Here is a 26,130-nt window from a genome sequence, read left to right as displayed (position 1 = left end):
GGTGAGTATGCCCCTTCAAATCAGTATTTTTATATCCTTTGAGTAAATCCCCAGTAGTGCAATTGCTGAGTGGTAGGGTAGTTTTACTTTTAACCTTTCTTTTATTTTTTAACTTTTTGGGAACCTCCATACTGTTTTCCAGAGTGGCTGCACCAGTTTGCATTCCTACCAACAGTGTTAAGAGGGTTCTCCTTTCTCCATAATTTTGCCAACTTCTGTTGTTTCCTGCTGTTAATTTAGCCATTCTGACAGGTGTGAGGTGGTATCTCAATGTGGTTTTGATCTGTATTTCCTTGATAAGTGATGTTGAGGATGTGTCTTTTAGCCAGCTGTGTCTTCTTTGGAAAAATGTCTATTCGGGTCTTCTGGCCATTTTTTAATTGAATTGTTTGGTTTTGGGTGTTGAGTTTGATAAGTTCTTTATGGATTTTGGATACTAACCCTTTATCAGATATGTCATTTGCAAATATCTTCTCCCATTCCAAAGGTTGCCTTTTAGTTTTGTTGATTGTTTCCCTCACTTTTCTTGCCACTACTGTTAACATGTGAAATGTTCTTTTTTTTTAATTTTATTTTATTTTTAAAATTTTAATTCCAGTATAGCTAACATATAGTGTTATATTAGTTTCAAGTGTACAATATAGTAATTCAGCAATTTTATGCATTACTCAGTGCCCATTACAAGTATGCTCCTTAATTGTCATCACCTATTTTGCCCATCCCTCTGCCCACCTCCCCTCTGGTAACCATCTATTTGTTCTCTATAGTGTGTTTTTTGCTTTCTCTCTTCTTTGCTCTTTACTTTGTTTCTTATGTTACACACATGACTGAAATCATACGGTGTTTGTCTTTCTCAGTGTGACTTACTTCACTTAGCATTGTACTCTCTCGGTCCATCCATTTGGTTACAAATGGCAAGATTCCATTCTTTCCTATGTCTGATTACTATTCCATTGTAGATTCATGAGTATTTTAGACTAAACTGAACACTAGATATCAAATTAATGATATGCCTTATTAAGATTATAGTTTTTTAATAATATTTTTTATTATGATATGTTAGTTACCATTCAGTATATCCTTAGTTTTTGATGTAATGTTCCATGATTCATTATTTGCATATAACACCCGCTGCACCATGCAATATGCGCTCTCCTTAATATCAGCTTATCCCAGTCCCCCACATGTGAAAAGTTCTAGCCAATGAGAGATGAATAAGAGAGTTTTGTGAAATTTCTAGGAAGATGGTTTCAAGAGAAGCCATTTTGCTGACAGAATTACCTTTTGACTTTCCCTCATTTTCCCTTCATGCGGCCTAAAATAAAATGACAAAGAAGAAGCTCCAGCAGCCATATTGAAACATGAGGTATTCCTAAGTTTGAAAGTCAGCACTGGTGTAGTTGATCAGATAGACAGAAGGAGCCAGGGCTCTGATGACTGAAGCTGCTATATCAGCTTTGACCTACATGCCTCTGGACTTATGTTATATGTTTGTTATATTGACTTTTTATTATGTGTTCCCAAGACTAATTTTAAATAATACACTAAATATATATATTTTTCAAAAGTGACTTTACTTTCAAAATATATCCACATATCCAATAAGAAAAAAAAATCAGATTTTTAGGGGTATTTTTATCTTCTAATGGTATATACATGAAGAAAAGCATAATGCCACTCTTTCTGAATCCTCATTATATTTTTCTCCAAGGTACATACATACACATGTTACAGCATCTTAGATTCTTATTCTTGGTTTGGGGATAGGATTTAGCCTCTGTACAAAATGGGTCAGAGGAAGAAGGAATATGATCCAGAAAACTAGTTTGCTACAGTGGTAGCCAAAGCTTTTTGGATTTCAAACCTAATCTAGAACTGTATGGAAGACTGGATTCCTCATTTTTATACACAGGTTTTTCTTCTTGAGCAATCTTTACTGTGCTTTCCAAGTAAATTGAGAAGTTCTGGGTGAACATCCAAAAATGAGGTACCTGTTTGAGAAAAGGAAGACAAATTGACATTCACTCTACTATATAATAGTAGGTTAAAAAGCACTTTGAAAGTGGTCCAATGGTTAACATCAATCTAACCACTATTTTAAAAAACAGATATAATTGCTAACTACTCTAAAGCCAATCTCACACCTACCACCATCCCTCCATTACATAAGATATGGATTAGAATATCATGAAAGTTCTATATAAGAAATTATCGCCTCAATTGTGGATGGTCTATATTATATATATAATTTGCCCATTTAACCTATTTGGCCCCATCACTTACTAGCTCCCACATGTCTTTTTTCTTTTCGCTTACAATGAAACATTTCACTCTATTCTTACGGCTTTTAGTACTGACACCAGAGCACTTATCACTCAATTCAGAATTGTTGATTTACAACCTTTTCTTGACAATAGTGAATGAGCAATTTGAGGGTAAGGAATGTGCTGTTTTCATTTTTGTTTATTAAGGGATAGCACAGTGTCTGGAACAAAATAGGCAATGTTTGTTGATGGAAGAGTAAATGACTTAAAGAATAACTAAGGCAATCCAAAGCATCATTACAGCTGGCTATATATTTTCTCTGTTCAACTTTAAAGCTGGCAGCACCATGTCTTGCACATTGTAGGATGCTAACACTATAAAACCTTAAGATAATATGCTCAGAAATGTTATAATTAGGGTGTTTTGTGACTGGCAGTTATGACCAGCTCCCATTTTTAAATAGTAGTGAGCTAATATTTTAATCTTCAGTGGTAGGGATGGAGGAGATGAACTGAAGGATAAGGTTAGGCAGGGAAATGGGTCTCCATATTTCCAATTTCTCTTGCCTCCAGGTCCCTAGATCAGGATGAAGAAACGTTCACCAAATTCCATGAGATTCCTTAAGTTTGCAGCCTGCATTCTAGAAATGCCAACAGCCAAAAGACCCAGAATCTTACCAATCAATATTTAAGCTTGAATGAACATCTACCACCAGGCTACATCATACTACAGAAGGCCTGGAGTGAATTTAGATTACATGAAGACATGACCAATCTCCTGGTCTAGTAACAAATAGACCCAGCTTAGTCATGTCATTAACCTTGCCATAGTATGAGTTCACATTTTGTGCAATTCAGTTATTTTGACCCGATTATCATGTTATGGTGGGTTTATGTATTAATTAAACCAAAAACATGAATATAAAATGGAATTAGAAAAATAAAATTAGAGAGTCACATAATTAATTAAACCCACAGATCCATGACTGGTTCTGAAAATGTACTTGTAGTCATTCATATATTTGGAACTATGTAAACAAGTTCAGAAATAACAAACTCTCCTCACAGGGCTAAATTTTAGAAGAAATATATCTTAGTTTCCATCACCAGAAGAATAGAAAAATCTACATGATCTAGGTAATATAATGTTTTCTAGCTATTTGCTCAATAATGTGTTTTTTGAATACAAAATGATAATTGTTCATTAAAACATATTTTTAAAGTTCAACAATAAGGAACTAGGAACAGTGCCAACTAACCAGCCATTAAATTATAGCCCACGCATTTTAATAAATCTATCTGTATTCAAAATATCAGAGCTATTCAATGAATCATAAATTAATTGTGTGTTGAAGAGAATTTGCATACTATAAATTTGGAACTGTTTTTTTAATGTTCTCTAGTTTTAAATACAGAAATATTAACCTTTTCTAATTTAACAGGATTATTATAAATTTCATAATGAAAAAGGGATAAAGATAGATACTGCATTTTTCTGAGTTTCTATGAAGGTTGAAAGATGAAAGAATATTTAAATTATCCCTTCAGGGATACAAATGAATAAAATCAGGAATTTGATATTTCTAAACAAAATGCAACCACCCTATGAATGTAGTTCAAATATAATATAATATAGTCTATAGTCACATGAACATCTGGAACATGAATGATTAAAATACTAGTTTTTATTATTGTAAAAATAATGACATCTGATGTAAAACTTTCAAAATTCTTAAAATATAAGAACTTTAAGAAGAAAATACTTGTAGTCTTCAAAAGAGGTTACTATTACATTTTGATATATTTTCTTCTAATTTTCTATGTATTTTTCACACAGTTGAAAATATTTAAAAAATCATTTTTATCCTACCTTTTCTCTTGATATAATTATTTTCCATGCTAATTCACCCTTCTTCAGGAAACATACTCTGAAAGATTAGCATGTAGGCAATATATTGAGATGAATCCTGGGGGATAATCAACACCTTTGGAGAGTGCAGTAAGTAGGACGGGGCAGAGCAAAGTGCTGAACTACAATGCAATTATAGTAAAGGTCTTAACTGATCCCATAAAGAGCTCTGAAGCTAGCCTGGTGCTTCAAAATTATCCTGTCGTGAGCAAAAGTGACCAGGACTTTATAACCTTATGTCAACCTGTCATTGGATGTAGGTTGCCCTTGGAGAGAAAGTGACATTGGGCAAGGCTAATCCATTCAGCTATGATTAATGTATGCAGAGGGACTCAGCTAGGAGCTGGCAGCCATCATACTCCCTTGAGCAGAAGAAATGAGTGTTGTCCTGAGTAGGAGATCTGGGTGGCACAACACAACAACATCTACCCCATTTGGACATACTTTCTTTATATAATAACTTCTGGGAACAATTCTTCCATGATTCTGGTTCATTACTTTCCCTAGAGAAATACTTAAGAGGAGCGTTAGTGATGCAAACTGCAACACTGCTGCTAGTCTTGAGGCTGTAGCTGGTACCCATCATCTCTCCCATTACTCATACTAGACTTCTCTCACCCTCACCACATACCTCTAGTCTAGGTGACTCACCTGTTGCAGAGGCCCTTTATCCCTGAGGAGTCATAAACCCTGATCATCATGCCTTTCTTAGATTGTCAGTGCTACCCTCGAATAAAATTGTTCAAGGAATTCCCAAAAGATGCCTCAGTGGATTACGTGCATTCCAAATACATTATCCTGGTTATCATCAGTATTCCTAATTATTCTTGATAGAAGGAAGAGTCCTTACCCTGTACACCATGTTTCAGGATTCTTCCTCCTGGGGGCTATGCTGCTTCTGCAGTCAGGGACACCCAAGTTTGAAAACTATCCCAGATCCAAAACCAAGGCAAGGAATTATGACTTATTGTTGAACCTGTCCTCAACCTCCTGATCCTACATACTTGATCTATTTTGATTACAAAATTTGAGCATAACTGCTTCAACTTTCAGCCTGTTTTGTTCATAGGGGTGTGGTGTTCAGTTAGGCAACTCCATATCTCTCTAAAGGTCAGTGTCTCAACACCTCCAGTTGCCACTACAATATTATTTCAGGACTCTGCCATTGTCATTTATATCAAGAATCCCAATTCTACCAAGTCTTACTTGTCCTGACCTACGGTGGGCAGTCACTCTGACTTCTGAGTGTTGCCCCTCTCTCATTTGTGCATTTGCTTTAGTAAGCAAAGTGCCTCCAAGCTCTCCCAAAGACTATAGAACACTAGTGGATTACATCTCTTCCAACACGATCATTTCTCGTCACCTTTTGATCTCTTTCCCTACCATCTGATATAGCAGTTGTGGCATTTCTGTTTCACTTCTATAGGGCATCACTTTCCCCAAACTTCTAAGTATCATCCTAGCAATGGGTAAACATCACATTCCTAGGTGTTGCCCAGTTATTTTAAATCATGTATCATAGAAGATTATTCTCATGAGCAAAGATTTTTTATAAGTCTCCCTTACTCAAATTTATTATTCTATTCCTTAACCCAGCAATCTTAGAATACAATCCTCTACATACTCCTGGAACCTCCCAGTATAAATTAACTAGGCTCTGCAACTCCTTCCACATACTGTCTCTTTCTTCCCTTTATAGATCCAGTACTTTCCTACACTTGGTTATGTGGTGACTTCACCCTCGTGTTGTAGTCTTGCAGTCAGGAGTGAAGTACATGTTGATTTGCAAGGTCAAGACACTGACGTTGTCTCTAAGTAAGGAAAGGCTGGGATGCACTAGCATTACTTAGAAGTAATGGGTTACTTCTGCAGGCACAGAGTTCCAGGTGATGTGAAGTTTCAAGATTTTTAAGTACATCGACCTGTATAACCTCATCCTAAGTCTAAGAGCCCCCACATCACTTTATCCAGGGCTGTGACCTTGCATAGTAAATTTAGTAGGATTAAAAATTCAACCTTCTCAGAGTTGTGTCACTCTCATAATTAATTCTGTAACCTGATCCTTAGCTTTTTCTGGACTTTAGTAGATAAAAGTCTCTTGTATGTTTGGCTTTCACCCGTTGTTCTTAGTTGGAGATTTATCATCCACACTCTTTCATTTACTTTCTCCAATCCATCAATGTCACTTGCCAGGAACCACACAAATTCCATTCCCCAAATCTTTCAGCTTTCCAGGACAATTATACAGCTTGCTCCACCAGAGGGAACTTTTGGGTAAATGCTTGCTCTTGAGTTTCACTCTAACTGAAGATTATGCCAAAAGTTTCTCACCAATATGCTTCATGGAAAGGAGCCTTTATATTCTTTACTTTCTGTTTTCTTTCCAAGCTCTCCCACCTCTCCCTGTTCATATATATATTATATGCAAACTTTTGTAAAAGATTAATGTTAACATAGAAACCATCTTGGGTAGTTAATTTTGATTTAAATCTAAAGATGCATACACAGCATCAAAAGCATCTTCAATTAAAGCACCAACAAAAAGAGGGAGAATGAGTCTAGCTTTATTTTGGCGAAATTTGTTTTTGTAATTTTATAGAAGCCCTCAATTCAGAATTTAAATAAAAACACAAGCTAACACTTCAAAGCTCTTGATATAAACAACTAACTTCAAAAAGCTGAATGTGTGTAAGCTCTGCTATCAACTTGCTCTTTAATTATGTTCCATTTTGTATTCAAAGTCATACTTGTGTCACTTTATTTCACTTTCTTTCACCCTTTCAGGAGTGTTATTCTTTAGTTTATCTTCAGTTTTGCTATGACTGATAACATTTTTTGATCAATGGAAAGGTTGGCGTTTCCGAAAATAATGCATGTAATAAAGCTGTTCTGCTCCGACAATTAAAAACATTTTATTATGTAATAAAATAGGTTCCTTTTTTCCAGCTGTAGTCACACAACATTAATTCAGACACTAATTTGCACATGATATATTATTGCTAAAACTGTATGGGCATTTATTAGTAACACATATACATACACATACACGCATACATATTGAATTATATATTATATTTAGAACCCATAAATATCCAATTTCAGCAGGTTTTTATTTTATTTCAATATAATGAGAATTTTTCCTTTTGCAAGGATAAGCCTATAAGTCCAAAATAAGAAACATTTCTTAAGGTAATTTCATAAGGTAAAAGTTTTTGGGAAACAAACAAACAATAATTAAATGGGACAATTTGGACCACATCTAACCCAGAGCATTCAGTGCTCAAAAGTTTTGTCACTTGAGATTTAAATACAAAGTATTATTTACAGGGATTCACACACAACTCAAAGCACTGGACCATGAGGTAGGAGACTGTTTCACACAGCTCACCAAAATGTAATCATTGTTCATCCAAGGGGAAAATCACTTCTCTTGGGACAGTTTCCTCCACTGTTAAATGAGAAATTTGAATGGGCTCCAAAGCTTCTTCTGGCAACGAGAGTCTCTGAATGATGCCAGTCAGCTGTACTGCTCTTTACTGGAGTTTTTTCCTAGCCATGCACATCCACAGTCAGAGCAGAAAACCAGTCTTTCAGCCTTGTGGTTTTCAGATTGAAACTTTTTGTACTTTTATGTGAATCTCTAAGTTGAAATTTAAGTATCTTCTCATGACATGCTAATTGCTAGTGACCTGGAGAATGTTTAACTTTGTAGCCTTATTTCATGCCCTGCTTCATCTTTGCGGTCTGATGCTTTGAGCTTCAGCTATATATTCCTGTTTACCAAATTTGCTAAGTTGGTTCCTATTGCTGTGCCTTTGCACTTGTGAATTCTGTCTTTACCCCATTTTCTGTCTGCCTAGCGTCCATTCTTTAGTCAAGAGTTAGTGAGTATTTCTTTGACCATCTATGGTAATATGAGCATGTGCAGTACAGGGAAATTGAAGAAAAATCCCATGAAGTGTTGTTTAAAAGATTCATAGGCCCATTCTATTTACTGAAAATAAACTTAGAACAGGGCTTGGGAGTCCGCATTTTGCCAGTATCCCATTAACCCCAATACACCATTCAATTGATGATCCTTTAAGAAATACTGGCTATGAGGAACACCTTCTTGCTCACTTTGTGACCCATGGGATTGGGGGGAGAATGGAGGCATTGCTCCAGATGAGGTAAATTTCCTGTAAGTTCTGGGGTCATTTCCATATTTGTTTATTTACTCATTTCGATAAACTTAACTAATATATGCCAGGCTTCATGCTGAATGCTGGAGATATAGAAAAGAACAAAACCAGCTTAGTTCCTGCTCTTAATGTGGTCCATCCTACCAGATGAGGAAGATATCACAAATTAGTTATATAACTGTTCATTTAATTACAATTATAATTAAATCATGAACAACTCCCTGGTTAGTCTCTGAGACCGACTGACAGTGAACCTGACTTAGAATCCTATGTTAGAAAAGATTTCCTTAGAAATTTGACAGGAAATAGTGCAATGATGGGCTGAGATGAAATAGCCCATAGGTATATAAAAAGAAAAATAGATTTAAGGCAAAGTAAAGGAAAATAAGCTATGGCTATGGAGTCAGAGAGGCCCAAGATACATGACGGCTCCAATTCCCTTATAGTTGCTGTCTGCATGGGGTAGCTTTTACTGGGCTTTTATTTTCAACTATTTGTAACTTTGAGTCTATAATACATATCTATAACTAGATTTTTAAAAATGAAGTCTAGGGGCGCCCTGGGTGGCACAGCGGTTAAGCGTCTGCCTTCGGCTCAGGGTGTGATCCCGGCGTTATGGAATCGAGCCCCACATCAGGCTCCTCCGCTATGAGCCTGCTTCTTCCTCTCCCACTCCCTCTGCTTGTGTTCCCTCTCTCGCTGGCTGTCTCTATCTCTGTCAAATAAATAAATAAAATCTTTAAAAAAAATAAAAATAAAAATAAAAAATGAAGTCTGACAACCTCTGTCATTATATTGGGTTGTGGAAATCACTCACATTAAATGCTCTCATTCTTATTTTGGATTTACAAATGCAAATGTGCTTTTTGTTTTCTATGGCTCATGACTATTTTGTAACTCTTTTCCTCCTTTACCACCACATGCACTGAGTGAATATTTTCTAACATACTACTTAAATTCCTTTAATAAATTTTAACTAGTTTTTAAAGTTATTTTCTTATCAATTGTTCTAGGTCTTACAACATGCATAACATCAGAATCTACTGCAAGTTTACACTAACTTCACCCCAATAAGATTTAAAAACATTACTTCTATTCCTTTCTCTCCCCTTTTTCTGTGCTATTATCATACATATTAAGCCTATATGTGTTTAAATCTCCCAAATATGTTATTCTAATTATTGCTCTATATACTTATGTATTTCAAAGAAGCTAAGAGAATAAAGGAGGGCTCAATAATATTTATGGAGTTCTTTTTAAAAACATTAACCTTCTTATGTATCATTTGTAACTCTCTCTGTTTACTCCTGTGGATCTGAGTTGCCATCTGGTGTTATTTCCTTACTGCAAGATAGCTTCACTCCCCCCCCAACCCCCTTTGTGCTGTTTTTGTCAAATATATTACATTTCCTTATGTTAAAGACCCAACAAAACAATTTCATGAATATTGTTTTAAGCAATTGCTTTTTAAGTCAGTTAAGAGATGAAAGGAGAATAAATATGTAATTATACTGTTTTTTAATCATTACTTTTACCAGAGCTCTTTGTTGTTGTTGTTTTATATAGATTTGAATAGCTATCTGGTGTCAATTCAGATATTTTTCCCTTGTTTTTACCTTCAGCATGGCTTCCCAGGGGTCATTCCTGTATCAGCGTTAAGATGTTGATGCTAATGCAACAAGGCTGTGCTTATGCCACCTGAGCCGGGAAGATTTTCACCCTTTACCACTGAATCTTTGTGGGATGTGGAGACAGATTTTATAGCCCAGGGAGTTTATAGTTTTGCCCACATCCAGTCAGGGACTAATAGTTCAGAATTCCCCTCTCTGATTGCTCTGGAGAGGGTACAGCTTTGGGCATATGCTCAGCTTTCCAGACCACCAATGATAAATATGGCTTTATTTTTGAGCCTGACTACCTTGTAGTCACCCCTGGATCACAGTACCTTATTGTTCAGCCAGCATTTGGTCAAAGGTTGTGCTTAGATCTCTTGAGACATTGGGCTTCCACCCTCTGGTCATTAATGTGTATAGTGTGGAGGATGCTTTCAACTCTTCCTGCTCTGATTGTCCCAGCCTTCCAGACCCCCAGGGATGAGTAGAATCCCAGGAGAGTCCTTCTTGGATGCCTCTTTCCCTAGTTTAGGGATGAACTTCTCCATGTCCTATTCAAAGTAAATGCTCTCAGGCAAAGCTGGAGTTACTAGTCCTTAAACACTACTTCTTGGTCAGAATCTCAGCCCTCTACATTGAGATGAGGGACTGGAATTGTGGTGTGCTTCTACCAGAATGTCCCCTCTACCCTGTGAGTGAAAATTGGAGTGGAACAGTAAACTCTGGTCTTCCCAGCTTGCCCCTCTTGGCATGAATCCTCAATCCAAAAAAGAATCAAGTGTAAGGAAAATCAGGATATCAGTATTCTTGGCCTGTTGCATGTGGGACAGAAACTGGGAGCTGATAGGGGAAGAGAATCCCTGTTGTCTCAGCCGCTCTCACCCGACTAGAGCATCCGCAAAATAGAGATGGGGGCAGAGAGAATAAGATATGCAGGAGACCTGCACCCCTCCTCCAAGATACAACCGTATCTCTAAACAGAGATTTTTTTGAGAGATGATTTTGATATGTATAACTGGCAAACAATAACCAGAATATGTTTAAAAGGTGTATATTTCAATTTAAAAAGGACATTCTGTAAGTCCCATTCTCCAAGAGACTGTAAAAAGATAACCAAAAAGAAAAGAAAAGGAAAAATTAAACAGAAACTTGAGGAGAGTATAGGGTCTTAAAAGTCGTGAGAAGAGAGCATTCAAAGGAGATGTATCCAATAGTGTTAAAAATTTCCAAAATATCAAGTGAGATGAATACTGAATGCATGCATTGGGTTTAACACCAAGAATAATGGTGACTTTGATGTGCTGTGGTAAGCATGAAATCCACATTAAAGGGGGTAAGGAGTATGAGGTTGGTGAGGAAATGAAAAACAGAAGCCGTGAGTGTAATCTATAAAGGGTAGTAGCTATATGGACTGGTGAATCTAAGTAAATTTTACATTGTTTAAACTGTTGTCAGTAATAAGCCGGAGAGACTTGGATATATTTAAATGTAAGTGAGCAAGATCCTTCAAAGAGGGGATGTTTGAAACAAATGGAATATCAAAGAATAGAAGTTTAAAGTTTCTGAAAAGGTGGGAGGGAACAAAGTAATGTCCAGATGGGGGGATTAGCATTATAAAGTAGGAAGCTTTCCTTGTTATAGTAGAAGGAAGAAGCAAAGAATCCTCGTGCAAACAGTTCTTGGTGGCAGAAGGTTGATAGAATCCACTGCATCTCTGTCATGGAGGAGATCCCAACCAGGCCTATAGTCTAACCTTATATATTCAAGTAGCTATGGTATTACATCTACTTTTCTCAAACTAGTTCTCATAGACTTATCCAAAGATCAACAATGAATAACTGGTGAAGGGTATAACGTGAGCAGGGAAAGGTATACAGTGTGAAACAGCTGTCCCTGATTTTAATGCTTTTGAATATTCTCCCCAAGCACCACATACTTTATTCTGAGGCAGAAATACCTAACAGGGCAACATGAGAGCTGCAAAGTGGGAAGGTGAAAACAAGGAAGAAAGTAAAAAATCTATCTAACAATATATCATGAGCCTTCGTAGGCTTAAAACTCATAAATATCGGTATTAGAATACCTTGACTAGCTAATCTAATTGTATACTTAGGCAATTCATGACTTTCACCTGAGAAAACTGGGTAAATTGCTTTGCTCAAGATAACACAAATCACTTACAGGCAAAGCTCACATCTCCTGACTCCCATTTCAGTGACTGTTCTACTATGGTTATGTATGTGATTTTATTTTGCAAAGAAAAGTTATCCAGAATCGGGTAATACAATGACACCTGCAATCATTTTAAAGCTCATGAATTTGATATGCATTGTTGGCCTGTACAGGGTCTTAAAGTTGAAGTATATAATCACCAACAGATAAAAATTCAGAGGATTTCACATAAAAATCCACATTTGGAGGTCTCCTGAAAAATGGAAATATCTGGCAAGGCTAGGACCCTGTGGCATTAATTCATACAAAGTGAACAGCAACTTCTCGCTTATAAAGGAACTTCCAACTCACCACAATTAACACTGGTTGCAATTTTTCTATATTGGGCTGACTTCACCTATAAGGTTACATGCCTAGTTGTGATAGTCATTTGAATTTGCACCTTCTGGTGCTTTCTGAAAACTTCATTTAGAAGAAGCTAGGATTTAAAAAACATTAAACATTTAAAAAACATTAAAAAATTAAAAATCCCTCCCCCCCGGAAAAAAAACCAACAACACCATGTGAAATACATTCTTGTTCTAAGACGCAATCTTATTGCTGCTGTTCCTGTCTGCCCAGAATGGCCCTCCTTTTTTTTTTTTTTAAGATTTTATTTATTTATTCGACACAGAGAGACAGCCAGCAAGAGAGGAAACACAAGCAGGGGGAGTGGGAGAGGAAGAAGCAGGCTCCCAGCAGAGGAGCCCGATGTGGGGCTCGATCCCAGAAGGCCGGGATCACGCCCTGAGCCGAAGGCAGACGCTTAACGACTGAGCCACCCAGGTGCCCCAGAATGGCCCTCCTTTTGATCCACTCTTCCTTTACAGTCTCTCCATCTTCTTTTTCTGGATAAATCTTCACTAAATTTTTCATCACCTCAAGAATCATTTCATGCAGAAAAATATCTCTAAATACCCAGAAAGGTATTCTGGTTTAGACAAGTGCTCCCATAGCACCCAATGTTCCCTAGAAGGTGGAACCTCTATTTTACTATGTAACCTCTTCCTGAGTATCTGTGTATGTGTCTTCACTAGGTCAGAGACCATAATTTACCTCAATGCCCATCATAGCACATGGCTAGCATGTGTCAGGTAAGAGTTCATTAAATTGCAATGAACTCAGAGTTCAAGTTTCTGGATGAGAGAAAAGAAAACAGAATAGGAAGGAAGTCAGAATATGTTAGTTCTCATCTCTGCTCTGCAGCTAACCATTTGAATGACTTGAGGCAAATCACATTTTCAATCCGGGCTTTAGTTGAACTTAAAGGGTCATAGTGCCTGCTTCATCAATGAAGGAGGTATTTAAGACAATAAATTAATGGGGATTTCCCTAAAGTCTCAAGGATTATTCTAGAAGCTATGGGACTAGATTGTTGATTCCATCAGAAACAGCATTATACTGAAATAAGTCCTAACTGTCTATGAGTAGCTAAAATGCTGGCAAAGAGTTAAAGGGGATTTCTTGTTACCACTTGTTTTAGGATGCACATAATCCTTTACAATGACTCTTTTTTTTTCTTTATAATTTTTATTTTGTTATATTAGTCACCATACAGTACATCCCCAGTTTATGATGCAATGTTCCATGATTCATTATTTGCATATAACACCCAGTCTTAACTAAGAAACAAACCGGGAAGAAGCCCACTTTCAAATTAGCCCTTCAGCGACCTCTAGAGGCCTTTTGATTTTTATAACAAAATGGGAACTGAGGAAAGCAAATTTAAAATGTACACATTAATTCTAGTAGAAGGCTTCTAACTTAGTTTTCGATTTAGAGAGAAAGCAATTGGTAGTCTAAACTTCTACAGACTTGAGGCTGAGGGCAAAAAGTTTGTTGTTGGTTATTCTTTGGTGAGTTTTAGAATCACTCCTAATCTAGGTTTAAAAAGAAATTAGATATACAGCTTCACTCCATTAGTACAATAAAAATTGAAGTGGTGCAGACACTCTTTCTTGAGGAATCAAAAATCACTCATCCATCACCTCCCATCTTGTACCCTCCTGGGTTGTCCTTCTTGTAGCATCACATAATTCTGTAAATGTCTGTTCTTGTCATCCCCTCAAGACTTTTAACTATTGAAGAACAAACGGTTGCTGGAGGGGAGGGGGTAGGCTAAATGGGTGATGGGTATTAAGAAGAGCACTTGTTGTGATGAACACTGGGTGTTGTATGTAAATGACGAATCACTAAATTCTACTCCGGAAACTAATATTACACTATATATTAACTAACTAGAATTTAAATAAAAAGGTGAAACAAACAAGAAACTCTTATAAATGTGCCCCAGTTCTCTGGAGAAAAAATGGCTAAAATCAAGAAGCAAGTAAGAGCAGTGTTTGGGGTTGTTTAACTTAGAAAATAGTTTGGATAATAGCCAATAAATTTCTTGGCTTTAAATAAGGGAAAAAAAAAGTGACAATAATCCCTGTTTCAGAAATCTATCATGAGGATAACATCAAGACAACGCATGTGAAGCAGCTCCCTATGGTGCGGTACAAAGGCCACTTCATGTCGCCATCTGTCCAGTTTGGTGCACTCTGGAGAAGAGACTCCTTATCCAAGGCATCTGCAGTGGCTGATGAAGCAGCTTCTTGGGTGTTGCAGAACTTAGGAGAGTTTTATGATAATGGTAAGCTTTTTAAGGATCTAAATGTGTCCCTGGCTCTAATCAGAGCTTTGGTTGGGCCGATAAGATGCCGGTGGTACCAGAAGAAAAATAGAGAGTAGAAAACCATCAAATTAATTATAAAGGTTTTGTTTCCTTTTTGGATACTAGTACTGAGAAAGATTAATCTCTCCTTGGGGCGCCTGGGTAGCACAGCAGTTAAGCGTCTGTCTTCGGCTCAGGGCGTGATCCCGGCGTTATGGGATCGAGCCCCACATCAGGCTCCTCCGCTATGAGCCTGCTTCTTCCTCTCCCACTCCTTGCTTGTGTTCCCTCTCTCGCTGGCTGTCTCTATCTCTGTCAAATAAATAAATAAAATCTTAAAAAAAAAAAAGGTTAATCTCTCCTTACAATCATAAGTATTCATGAATTTAAAATGTTTCCTTGAGATTTTGTTGGCATATTGTGTTTATGGCTTGTGAAATCAAGTAGTTCCACATTAAATATGAGATGCGGCGTTAGGAATCCTCTAATGGTTAATGTATAATTAGAATTGTTCAGAAAGGGAACAAGAATAACCTGATTAGGATCAAATGTAGAGAAATGAAGGATTATTTTTTTCAGAAGTTTTTTTCCCAGCATTTTTGAGACATAATTAACATACATCACTACGTAAGTTAGAGTATAAAACTTCCTGATTTCAGACTGGTATATATTGAAAAAACGATACCATAGCATTAGCTACCACCTGTATCATGTCTCCCAGTACACAAGGTGAACAGCAAAGAGAGAAGAATTTAAAACATGAGGATTGATTAAAGGATCTTTTAGACAACATCAAATAAGCAAACATTTGCATTACAGGGGTTCCAGAAAAAGAAGAAAGAGAGAGAAAGGAACAGTTGTTGATATGCACACTCTTGGCCTTTATCTTAACTGACCTCTAGATTTCAAAAGCCTTCTGCACATGTCAACTTGAATGTTCCACACACATTCTAAACTAGTCATGTCTAGTTTTGAGATAACTTGGACCCAAACCAACTTTTGTTCTTGAATTTCCTACCTCAATAATACTATTCAGTCACCCAAGCAGAAATATGAGAGTCATTTTCTTTCCCTCTTTACCAGGCCATTAAAAACTCTCCACCGCTGCCCATTTCGCCACCATATTTTTCATGTCCTTATCATTTTTTTTTCTAGATTATGACGGAGTCCCTGATTGTTCTTGTCTTCAAGACCATCCCCTTTTGTTCCACCTACTACTACACGACTATCAGAGCAAATGGTCCCTTTTTCCAGAACCCAAATTTGATCATTTTTGTTCCTTCCTTATTATTCTTAGAAGTTTCCTGATATCTTACAGGACTACTTAAAAATAGCTTAGTTTAGCACATGAGACTTTTGTAATCTGAACTTCTCATTTTTCACCATGTCCCCAGAAATATACTTTGTTTCAACCTTTCAAAAAAAAAATAAATAAACCCCCAAACAAAACAAACTATTCAGTGTTTCCTTTCACTGTTTCATGGTTCCTTGCCTTCAGGAAGCTTCTTTATATCTATGTTTCTTTGTTTAAAATGTCCTCCCTCTCTTTTCCTTGAAAACTTTCACTTTTTCCTTTAGCACAAAGCAGGGTTGACCCACACTTCAAAGTCATCCTTGACCTCTCACACTATGAGAGTATTCTAAATGTCCCATTTCTGTATCCCTTTATAATGTCCTGAAAAGCTCTAACATATTACATATCACACTACCTTAACAACTAATTGTCTGCCACCCTATTCTCCAATACCAGTAAACCACCTGTCCTTCTCCAAAGGCATGTCTGTTAACATACTCTCAGCTCTGCTAGGACCCATTTTCTGGGCCTCTCCACTCAGTTTTTAAGATAATGTTCAACATCCAGCCAAGATCCTATTCCTTTCCTATACTCCAAAACACCCTTCACCCAACCAAGGTTCTCATTCCGCAATATAGAAATCATCGATTTCCCTGACTGTCCCATCAAAATTGAAGGCACTCCAGGAAGGGGCTGGCTGTTTTGGGCTCCGTGTCCCCAGTACTTCTTCCCAGCCCCAGACTTCAGTGGGGCATGGACTTTCAAGTCCAATAAAAGAGTTCAAGTTCTTCCCCTGTCACTTTCTAACCATGTGCTCTTAATAAATAATTGGGATAAAAAATATGATTCTTATAATGATTTTTTTCAAGAATAAACAAAATATGATGCATCAGGGTGTAATTCCTGTGCCTGGCACATAGTAAGCAGTGACTGAATGATAAAGTAAGTTACATGACAGACATTCAGTTACATTGTTGGACGAATGAAAGATTGAGTGATCTGTAAGAACAGGGCAGTGGATGGATAGCTGCATGTCAACATCCAGGAAAAAACTGCGGAAAAGGCACTTCTGGTGAGAAAGGCAGGTTCCCAGAAAGGTAGATACAGCTGGAGTGGAGGATGAATGGGAGGTAGAGTAAGCAATGACTGGGAATGCTTGCAACTGATGAAAGCCTCACCTTAATCTTAAGTGTAGGCTGAGGGGTTGGAGGATAGACCACACTAAGGGGTCTAGACTGTACCCCCAAGATTATCAATACTGAGTCCAAATGTTTGTCACAATTCTACCAGATCATATTTTTCGGACAGCTCTAAAATTAGAGGCTGCTCAATCTTCCTTCTCTTCCTTTTCACTTCAGTGCTGGCAGAATAATCTCATGGATTCACTGGGTTCTCATTATTATGATTACCTTGCGCCCACTCCCTTGACTACAGTGGCACTTTAAATACTCCCTATGGGATACATGGACAAAAAGGTAGCTAAATGAAAAGATGTTACTTTGCTGAGTTTCTCTTTCCCAGAAACATATTTGTATCTTGAATAGTATTTTTGTAATCTTCTTTTTCAAAAGAAGAAGAAATCAGTAGGCTCTGAAGATTCTTATTCAGCAACTGGGCATCTCCAGGACCAATCACCTAGGTATATTTTTCTCTTCCTCTCTCCTTCACCATCTTTTTTTCCCTGTCCTTCATGTAGTTTCATCTCTTATAAATTAATTGGATTTGCTTTGCTATTGATCGCCTGCTGTTTTAGAGTTCTGTAGATCTATCTCTCCTGTTTTTCAGTTATATCAGCAGTAGAAAAGTTAGAAATGGAACACAATATCACAACCACACATGAACGCTCAATCCTATACACACATCCAGAATCTATTGTGTTTAAAATATTGATCTTAGAGAAAAGCTGGAAATGGCCTGAAATAAAGCATTAGAGAATCCAGCCCACACAAAGTGTACATGAAGGAGCTGTGAAAAATGAATTGTCTTTTTCCCATTTCTTATACACTGGATGATGTAAAGGATGACAAAGAACTTGTGTCATTATCTTGTCTACGTCTATTGCTCGGAAGGTGCAGAGTCAGCTCCTTCCTCACAATGACTTGAATCATTTGAAGAAAGTTATCTTTCTAAAAATAAAGGTGTGAAATTTCCATGTTTCCAGAAAAACATACTTTTCATAGTTCCTGGTACTCTAGAAGTCAACTTATATAAATGCTGGCATCTAATATTTTCCATAGTATATATAATTTTTTTGTATAACATACATATCTTTATCCCAGACTGAATTTTTTGCAGATGAGTTGGTTTGAACATTATTTTTTCTTTATCAAAAGACTGCATTGTATGTGCAATAAGGCAGGCACTACAGTAAGTGCATTCCTAATATTGTGTCTTATTTAATTTTTATATCATCCCTATGATTTAGGGACTATTATTATATTTTTCAGATTAGAAGCCTGAGACTCACAGAGATTAAGTAACTTGACCAAGGGGAAAAAAAATTTCTCAGTTCTGAATGTTAGAAGTACTACATGGATCTCACTGAGCTGAAATCAAGGATTCAGAGTGGCTATGCAACCTTCTGGTGGCTCTAGAAAAAAAAAATCTATGCCCGTGCCCTATCCAACTTGTGGAGGGAGCCCATTGGCTTAGATGGTGGCCCATTTCCATCTTCAAATGTGGCAACATCGCATATTTTTGTGCCTTTCTTCCATAATCACATCTCCCTCTGACTCTTCTGCCCCCTTTTCTGCATCTAAGGACCCCTGTGATTATATTAGGCCTATTTGGCAGTCCAGGATAATTTAAGATCAGCTGAATAGCAACTTTAATTTCACCTGCAACCTTAACTCTTTTTTTGTCATTCAAACTAATATTTTCACAAGTTATAGAGATTTGGGTGTGGACATCTTGTATGGCCATTATTCTGCTTACCATACATTTCCCCCTTTATAGATTTCTCTGATACCCTATGCTTATCCCTTCATTTCAGCTATAAATCCCTTCCCCTATCTTTTTAAACCTCTGCATGGAACTGATCTCTTTCCAACTTGTATTATACTTATGTGTATACATATCTTATTCTCCAATAACATAGTAGGCCCTATTCAGAAAGATACATACAACTCCATACCCCACAGAATTTAACATAGTGAGGAACTTAGTGCATAAACTTACCAGTATTTATCTGTAGAAAACACCACTTAATTCATTTTTTTTAGCCAAAATTTCCAAAGACAAAGCTGAGTATATACAAGGCACCAAATTGGGGGAAGGGGGATAGCATAGGCAAAGGGATAAGGACACAGAAATAAGATAAGGGAGATATGTGTGCCAGGATGTGGTGCCATGTATGAGATAAATTATGTGTGACAACAACAATTTTTATTTTTGAACTGCCATTTATTGTGCCAAGCCCTGCACAAACAGATTTAATTACAGTATCTACTTTAAATTAACACTTATAGACTGATAGACTAGACCATTATATAGATTAGAAACCAAAGCTCAGAAAACTTAAGTGAAGGACTGAGAAGAGTTTACATACATATATAATTGCTACAGAAATAATTGTGACCCTTATATTCATTTTGTATCTGAATAAATTCAATTTACTAAACTAACTAAACTAAACTAAATTTTGTATCTGAATACACTGAATAAACTAAATTAAATTTTGTATCTGAATAAACTAAAATTCAGAAAGGTTGATAATTTTCCCAAGGCCACACCCACATCTAGTATCAAAGCCAAATTTACAAAGTAGGTATTTCTATCACAAAAGGGTGTTCGAACTCCCTCAGAATGATCAGAAAGATACTGTGTCCTTGGGCACCTGGGTGGCTCAGTTGGTTAAGTGTCTGTCTTCAGTTCAGATCAGGATCTCAAGGTCCTGGGATCAGGCTCCCTGATCAACAGGAAGTCTGCTTCTCCCTCTCCCTCTGCTACTCTCCCTTGCTCATGCTTGCTCTCTCTTTCTCTCTCAAATAAATAAATAATCTTAAAAAAAAAGATACTGTGTCCTTAATATAAAGATGCATTAAAAATGGGAGGCCTTAAATGATCCCATTTTATTTTATAAATTCTGAAGAGTTTATAATAAAAATAAATAACAACAACCGTGTCCTAATTCTATTGGGAAGGCTTTTTTTTTTTATTAATNTCTGATCAATAGGAAGTCTGCTTCTCCCTCTCCCTCTGCTACTCTCCCTTGCTCATGCTTGCCCTCTCTTTCTCTCTCAAATAAATAAATAATCTTAAAAAAAAAAAAAAAGATACTGTGTCCTTAATATAAAGATGCATTAAAAATGGGAGGCCTTAAATGATCCCATTTATTTTATAAATTCTGAAAAGTTTATAATAAAAATAAATAACAACAACCATGTCCTAATTCTATTGGGAAGGCTTTTTTTTTTTATTAATACTCTCTGCGAAGAAAATATATGATCATCTTTCCCATGATCCCTAAACCAGTAAGCTTACAAAAAAATTCAAGCAGTCTATATATCAATTAGTGTATATATGTATGTACACACATAGTTTTTAATAGCGGCTTTATTGAGATATAATATGCATTCTATAAAATTCACCCTTTTAAAGTGTACAACTCAGTGTTTTTAGCATGTTCATAGTTTTGCAACCATCATCACTGTCTAATTTTGAAATACTTTTATTATCCCCAAACCATTACCTCCTCTGACCCTATCCAAGCCCTAGGCAACCACTAGTCTAGTATCTGTCTAGATATGCCTATTCTAGATATCTCCAATAAATGGAACCATACAATATGTGGTCTTTTGTGACAGACTTTTTAAATTATAATAACATTTTCAAAGCCCATCCATGTTGTTGCATGTATCAATACTGCATTTTCTTTTAGGACCACGAAAATATTTCATTGTATAAATATTTCATCATATGAAGGAGAAAGGGTAAGGGAAGAGAGAAAGCAGAGNACAACCATCATCACTGTCTAATTTTGAAATACTTTTATTATCCCCAAACCATTACATCCTCTGACCCTATCCAAGCCCTAGGCAACCACTAGTCTAGTATCTGTCTAGATATGCCTATTCTAGATATCTCCAATAAATGGAACCATACAATATGTGGTCTTTTGTGACAGACTTTTTAAATTATAATAACATTTTCAAAGCCCATCCATGTTGTTGCATGTATCAATACTGCATTTTCTTTTAGGACCACGAAAATATTTCATTGTATAAATATTTCATCATATGAAGGAGAAAGGGTAAGGGAAGAGAGAAAGCAGAGGGGAGGGGGTTAGAGAAAGAAAAGAAAGATAAGGAGAGGAGAAATAAGAGAAGAGTTGGAGAGAGAGGGAGAGAAGGAAAGAGGAAAGAAAGGGGAAGGAAGGAAAGAAGGAAGGAAGGAAAAGGGGGAGGGAGGGAAAGGGGGAAGAAGAGAAAGGGGGAGGGAAGGAGAGAAAGGGGGAGGAAGGGAAGAAGGAGAGAAAGAAAGAAGGAAGTTAGTTAATGGGAAAGAGGCAACAAAAAATGTGGTTACTGAAATACTTGAGACGGTTAGCCTTGAATAGATGGAGAAAGAGTCAGAGCACTCATTCAAATGGAGGAAGGTAGATAAATGCTGTGAAAGTAAGAAGAGTTTGGCAGCAAGAGGAATTTGGTGAAACACGAACAGTCTGGTTCTCAATTTTCTCAATGAGATACATATAAAGTAATTAAAACTTACTCAATTTAGCAAATGTATATTGTTGATTTATGCTGCCTAGCTCTGTCTCTCTCTCTCTCTTTTTTTTTTTTTGTCAGTTCACAAAGAAGTATTTATTTTTTGGAGCTTCAAATTTAGCTGATACATTCATAGTACTATATATATATATTTATGTTCAGTTAGCCACTGTACAGTGCATCATTAGTTTTTGATGTAGTGCTCAATGATTCATTAGTTGCATATAACAACCAGTGCTCATACAACACATGCCCTCCTTATACCCATCACCCTGTTACCCCCTCCCCCCACCCTCTTCCCCTCTGAAACCCTCAGTTTGTTTTCCGGGGTCCATAGTCTCTCATGGTTCATCTTCCTTTCTGATTTCTCCCCCTTCATATTTCCCTCTCTTCCCCTATGGTCCTCCAGGTTATTGGTTACCTTCCACAAACAAGTGAAACATATGATAATTGTCTTTCTCTGCTTGACTTACTTCACTTAGCAATTGCACTACTAGGTATTTACCTCAAAGATACAGATGTAGTGAAAAGAAGGGGCACCTTCACTCCAATGTTCATAGCAGCAATGTCCACAATAGTCNCATATGAAAATTGTCTTTCTCTGCTTGACTTGCTTCACTTAGCAATTGCACTACTAGGTATTTACCTTAAAGATACAGATGTAGTGAAAAGAAGGGGCACCTTCACTCCAATGTTCATAGCAGCAATGTCCACAATAGTCAAACTGTGGAAGGAGCCAAGATGCCCTTCAACAGATGGATAAGGAAGATGTGGTACATACATATAATGGAATATTATTTAGCCCTCATAAATGATGAATACCCACCATTTGCATTGACATATCTAGCTCTGTTTGAAATTATGGTCTAAGATGCTTAACAGCATGCAGAATCATTAAGCTTAGTTTATTATTTTTTTTCTTAAGACACATTTTAGAAATTTTATACAATCACAAGTTCAGGCTTCGAGTCTAACTTCCCTTATACATGCTTTAAATTTCCTTCTACTACACGTCTGGCAAGTAGATTTTTGATTGCTGCTTGAATATTAGGGATAAGAAACTCTTTCCCTCACAGAACAACTATTACATGTGCTAAGGGAGCAGGTTTTGAAGCTATGNCCCTTCTACTACACGTCTGGCAAGTAGATTTTTGGTTGCTGCTTGAATATTTTTAGGGATAAGAAACTCTTTCCCTCACAGAACAACTATTACATGTGCTAAGGGAGCAGGTTTTGAAGCTATGTGTTATCTGGGTTCCAATCATGCTTCTACCACTTAAAAGATATGTGACCCTGGAAATCTCTCTATGCTTAGTTTTCTCATCTATGAAATAGGAATAATGAGTGTACTTAACTCAAAGGATTGTTGTAGGATTCAATAAGTAATACTATATAAAGAATTTAGAACAGCCTGATGTGTATGATATGTCTGATAAATGCCAGCTATTTATTGGTAGCCACAAAATCACATAATCTATCTTTAAATTCTCTCTGATATAGAGCAAAGTTATGTTCTATGTGGCTTTCACCCACAGGNGGATTGTTGTAGGATTCAATAAGTAATACTATATAAAGAATTTAGAGCAGCCTGATGTGTATATGTCTGATAAATGCCAGCTATTTATTGGTAGCCACAATATCACATAATCTATCTTTAAATTCTCTCTGATATAGAGCAAAGTTATGTTCTATGTGGCTTTCACCCACAGGTTCTAGTTCTAACCTTCCTTTGAAGGCCCTATAAATCTTAAGTTCCTGCTTTATGAGCATGTGTGAGATCTAAGAATCGTACTATTTCCTCTAACCTAGAATACCCTACTTCCCAATACTGGCTTGGTTAAATTAGCTTATGCTAAATACTCATTTTTTTACACTCTTTGAGTAATACAATATTATTTTTGCACAAAATATTTTAATAGCTAGAGAGTGTTTACCATGAAGCTTAGCTCTAATTTATGTACTAGTTTTTAATTTTGAAAACTTATATTTTCTTCACTTTCATTATAAATAAAGTCATTATTTAAAGGTTTGACTGCCTTTCTGATCATTTTATCAGACCCAAGTGCTATTAACAAAATTGTGGTCTATAAAGTATACAAAATGATTTTCTTTTCTGCCAATCACAATCTCACACACAATGAGTTTTATTAATTTTCTCTTTACTCATTTGAGGAAATTTTTAAATAATATTTTTCTTTATAAATCTTTAAATTATGAATTTTAAAACTGACCAAATTTCTTATAGTAGAGTTCTCAGAGCTTCAACATATGCAATAGAAATATTAAAAGGGAAAGGGTTATATTCAGTGTGTCTCAACACAATTGTTCATTGAAGCTCTTTTCTGTATATGGAACATGTTTTGGGGAATTTGGTAGTGGAGCACTGGAATAATTCTCTAGTTGCAAAGAGCAGAAAAAGGGTATTTTAGGAGTGAAGGATTCCCTTTCCTTGCCCCTTTTTCTATTGCTATGTGTGGCACCATTTCCTAAAGGGTCAGCAGATAAAATTTTAAGCCAGGAACAGAAAGATGCTGCTTCCTGCAGGATAATGAAAACAAGACAACACTTAAAAAAAAAGAAAAAGAAAAAAGGAGGTGGGGGATTTTAACAGAGAATCTATACTAATAAACACTTAAGAAAGTAAAAATTAACATATGCTGGAACAATTACCTCTTAATTAAATGTTTTCAGCCAGGTCCCATGGGAACTCAGCAGCCTAAAAACTTTAAGAACTGCCAGAAAACATGGGCATATTTTGTCTAGAATATAACAAATTTTAATGAAGACATTAAGATTACTACAATTAAATGGTCTCAGTGTAATCATCTCTCTAGAGTTAAGGAAGAAATTTCACGTATGAGGCTGTATTCTAAACAATCACAGACAAATGGAATGGAATTTATAAAAAAAAAAATAACAGATCTTGTTGAAATTTTAGNAATAGAACAGATCTTGTTGAAATTTTAGTTCAGCTTCTAATATTGCTGCTTTGATACTGGACAAGCTTTTATAGGCCATCTGTCTATTTCCTCTTTATAAGATGGAGATAATAGTGGTATTTGCTTTAGTTGTAGCATGAAAAAAGAGACTTTGTTATATACTAACAACTGCAAATTTGAGAAACTGCTGTTATTTTCTGATCGTACATGGGCAAAATTGAAAGAAAGTAAAGATTATTTTTTTCTGCATATTCAAAAAGGGTAGAATTGTGAAAGGAAACAGTTCCTTCAGACTTGAGATTTATTCCCTTCTTACAGAACAAAAGCAGTATTTGCTCATTTGTATAAATTCAATTATAGAGATATTTTTTAACATTTTCTATGGTTCAAATCTGAATTAGTAACTATCAGAGACTGTAAAAGCTCTGCGACTAGATTCAGAAGATAGAAGTTTGACTCCTAGCCTTGATCTTTTAATGGCTAAGTGAATTTGGACAAGTACTTCACTTNGAAGATATTTTTTAACATTTTCTATGTGTTCAAATCTGAATTAGTAACTATCAGAGACTGTAAAAGCTCTGCGACTAGTATCAGAAGATAGAAGTTTGACTCCTAGCCTTGATCTTTTAATGGCTAAGTGAATTTGGACAAGTACTTCACTTCTCTGTTATGCTATTTTGCTCATCTTTTAAACAGTTTCAGTAATAAATGCTAAAGCATTCCTAAAGCATTCCTAAAGGAGAAAATCAGATAACGTACAAAAAAATTCACAACTATCAAATATTTACAACTGTTAGTGATTATTCCTACGAAAATGGGGGGAAAAGACTTGAGCTTTAGTTCCAACACTATCACAAAGTCCCTTTATGTCTAGACATTGAGATTGCTTAAAATTTGGTTGGGAAACATTTCTCTTAAAAAATGCTAGACTAGGGGTGCCTGGGTGGCTCAGCCATTAAGCATCTGCCTTTGGCTCAGGTCATGATCCCAGTGTTCTGGGATCCAGCCCTGAGCTCCGCCCCGCATTGGGCTCCCTGCTCAGTGGGAAGCCTGCTTCTCCCACTTCCTTTGCCCCCTCCCCCTGACTCGTGTGCACATGCTCTCTCTTGCTCTCAAATAAATAAATAAAAACTTTAAATAAAAAAAAAAGAAGAAAAGAAAATGCTCAGTCAAGTATGTTGTCCTTGGATAAGCACTCCCAGCCTTTTTTCAGGTATGATCCTAGTCTTTCTTCCTCTCTCATATCCATTAATCAAAACTCTGCCATCTCATCCTATTTCTTCGCTAAATACTGATATTAGTAGTTGCTAATGCCATAATACGATATATCTTCTCTAACATATCATTTTTCCCAC

Source organism: Ailuropoda melanoleuca, chromosome 8 (genome assembly GCF_002007445.2).
Source record: "Ailuropoda melanoleuca isolate Jingjing chromosome 8, ASM200744v2, whole genome shotgun sequence".
In the NCBI taxonomy this organism is placed as follows: Eukaryota; Metazoa; Chordata; class Mammalia; order Carnivora; family Ursidae; genus Ailuropoda; species Ailuropoda melanoleuca.
This window is presented reverse-complemented; position numbering follows the sequence as displayed.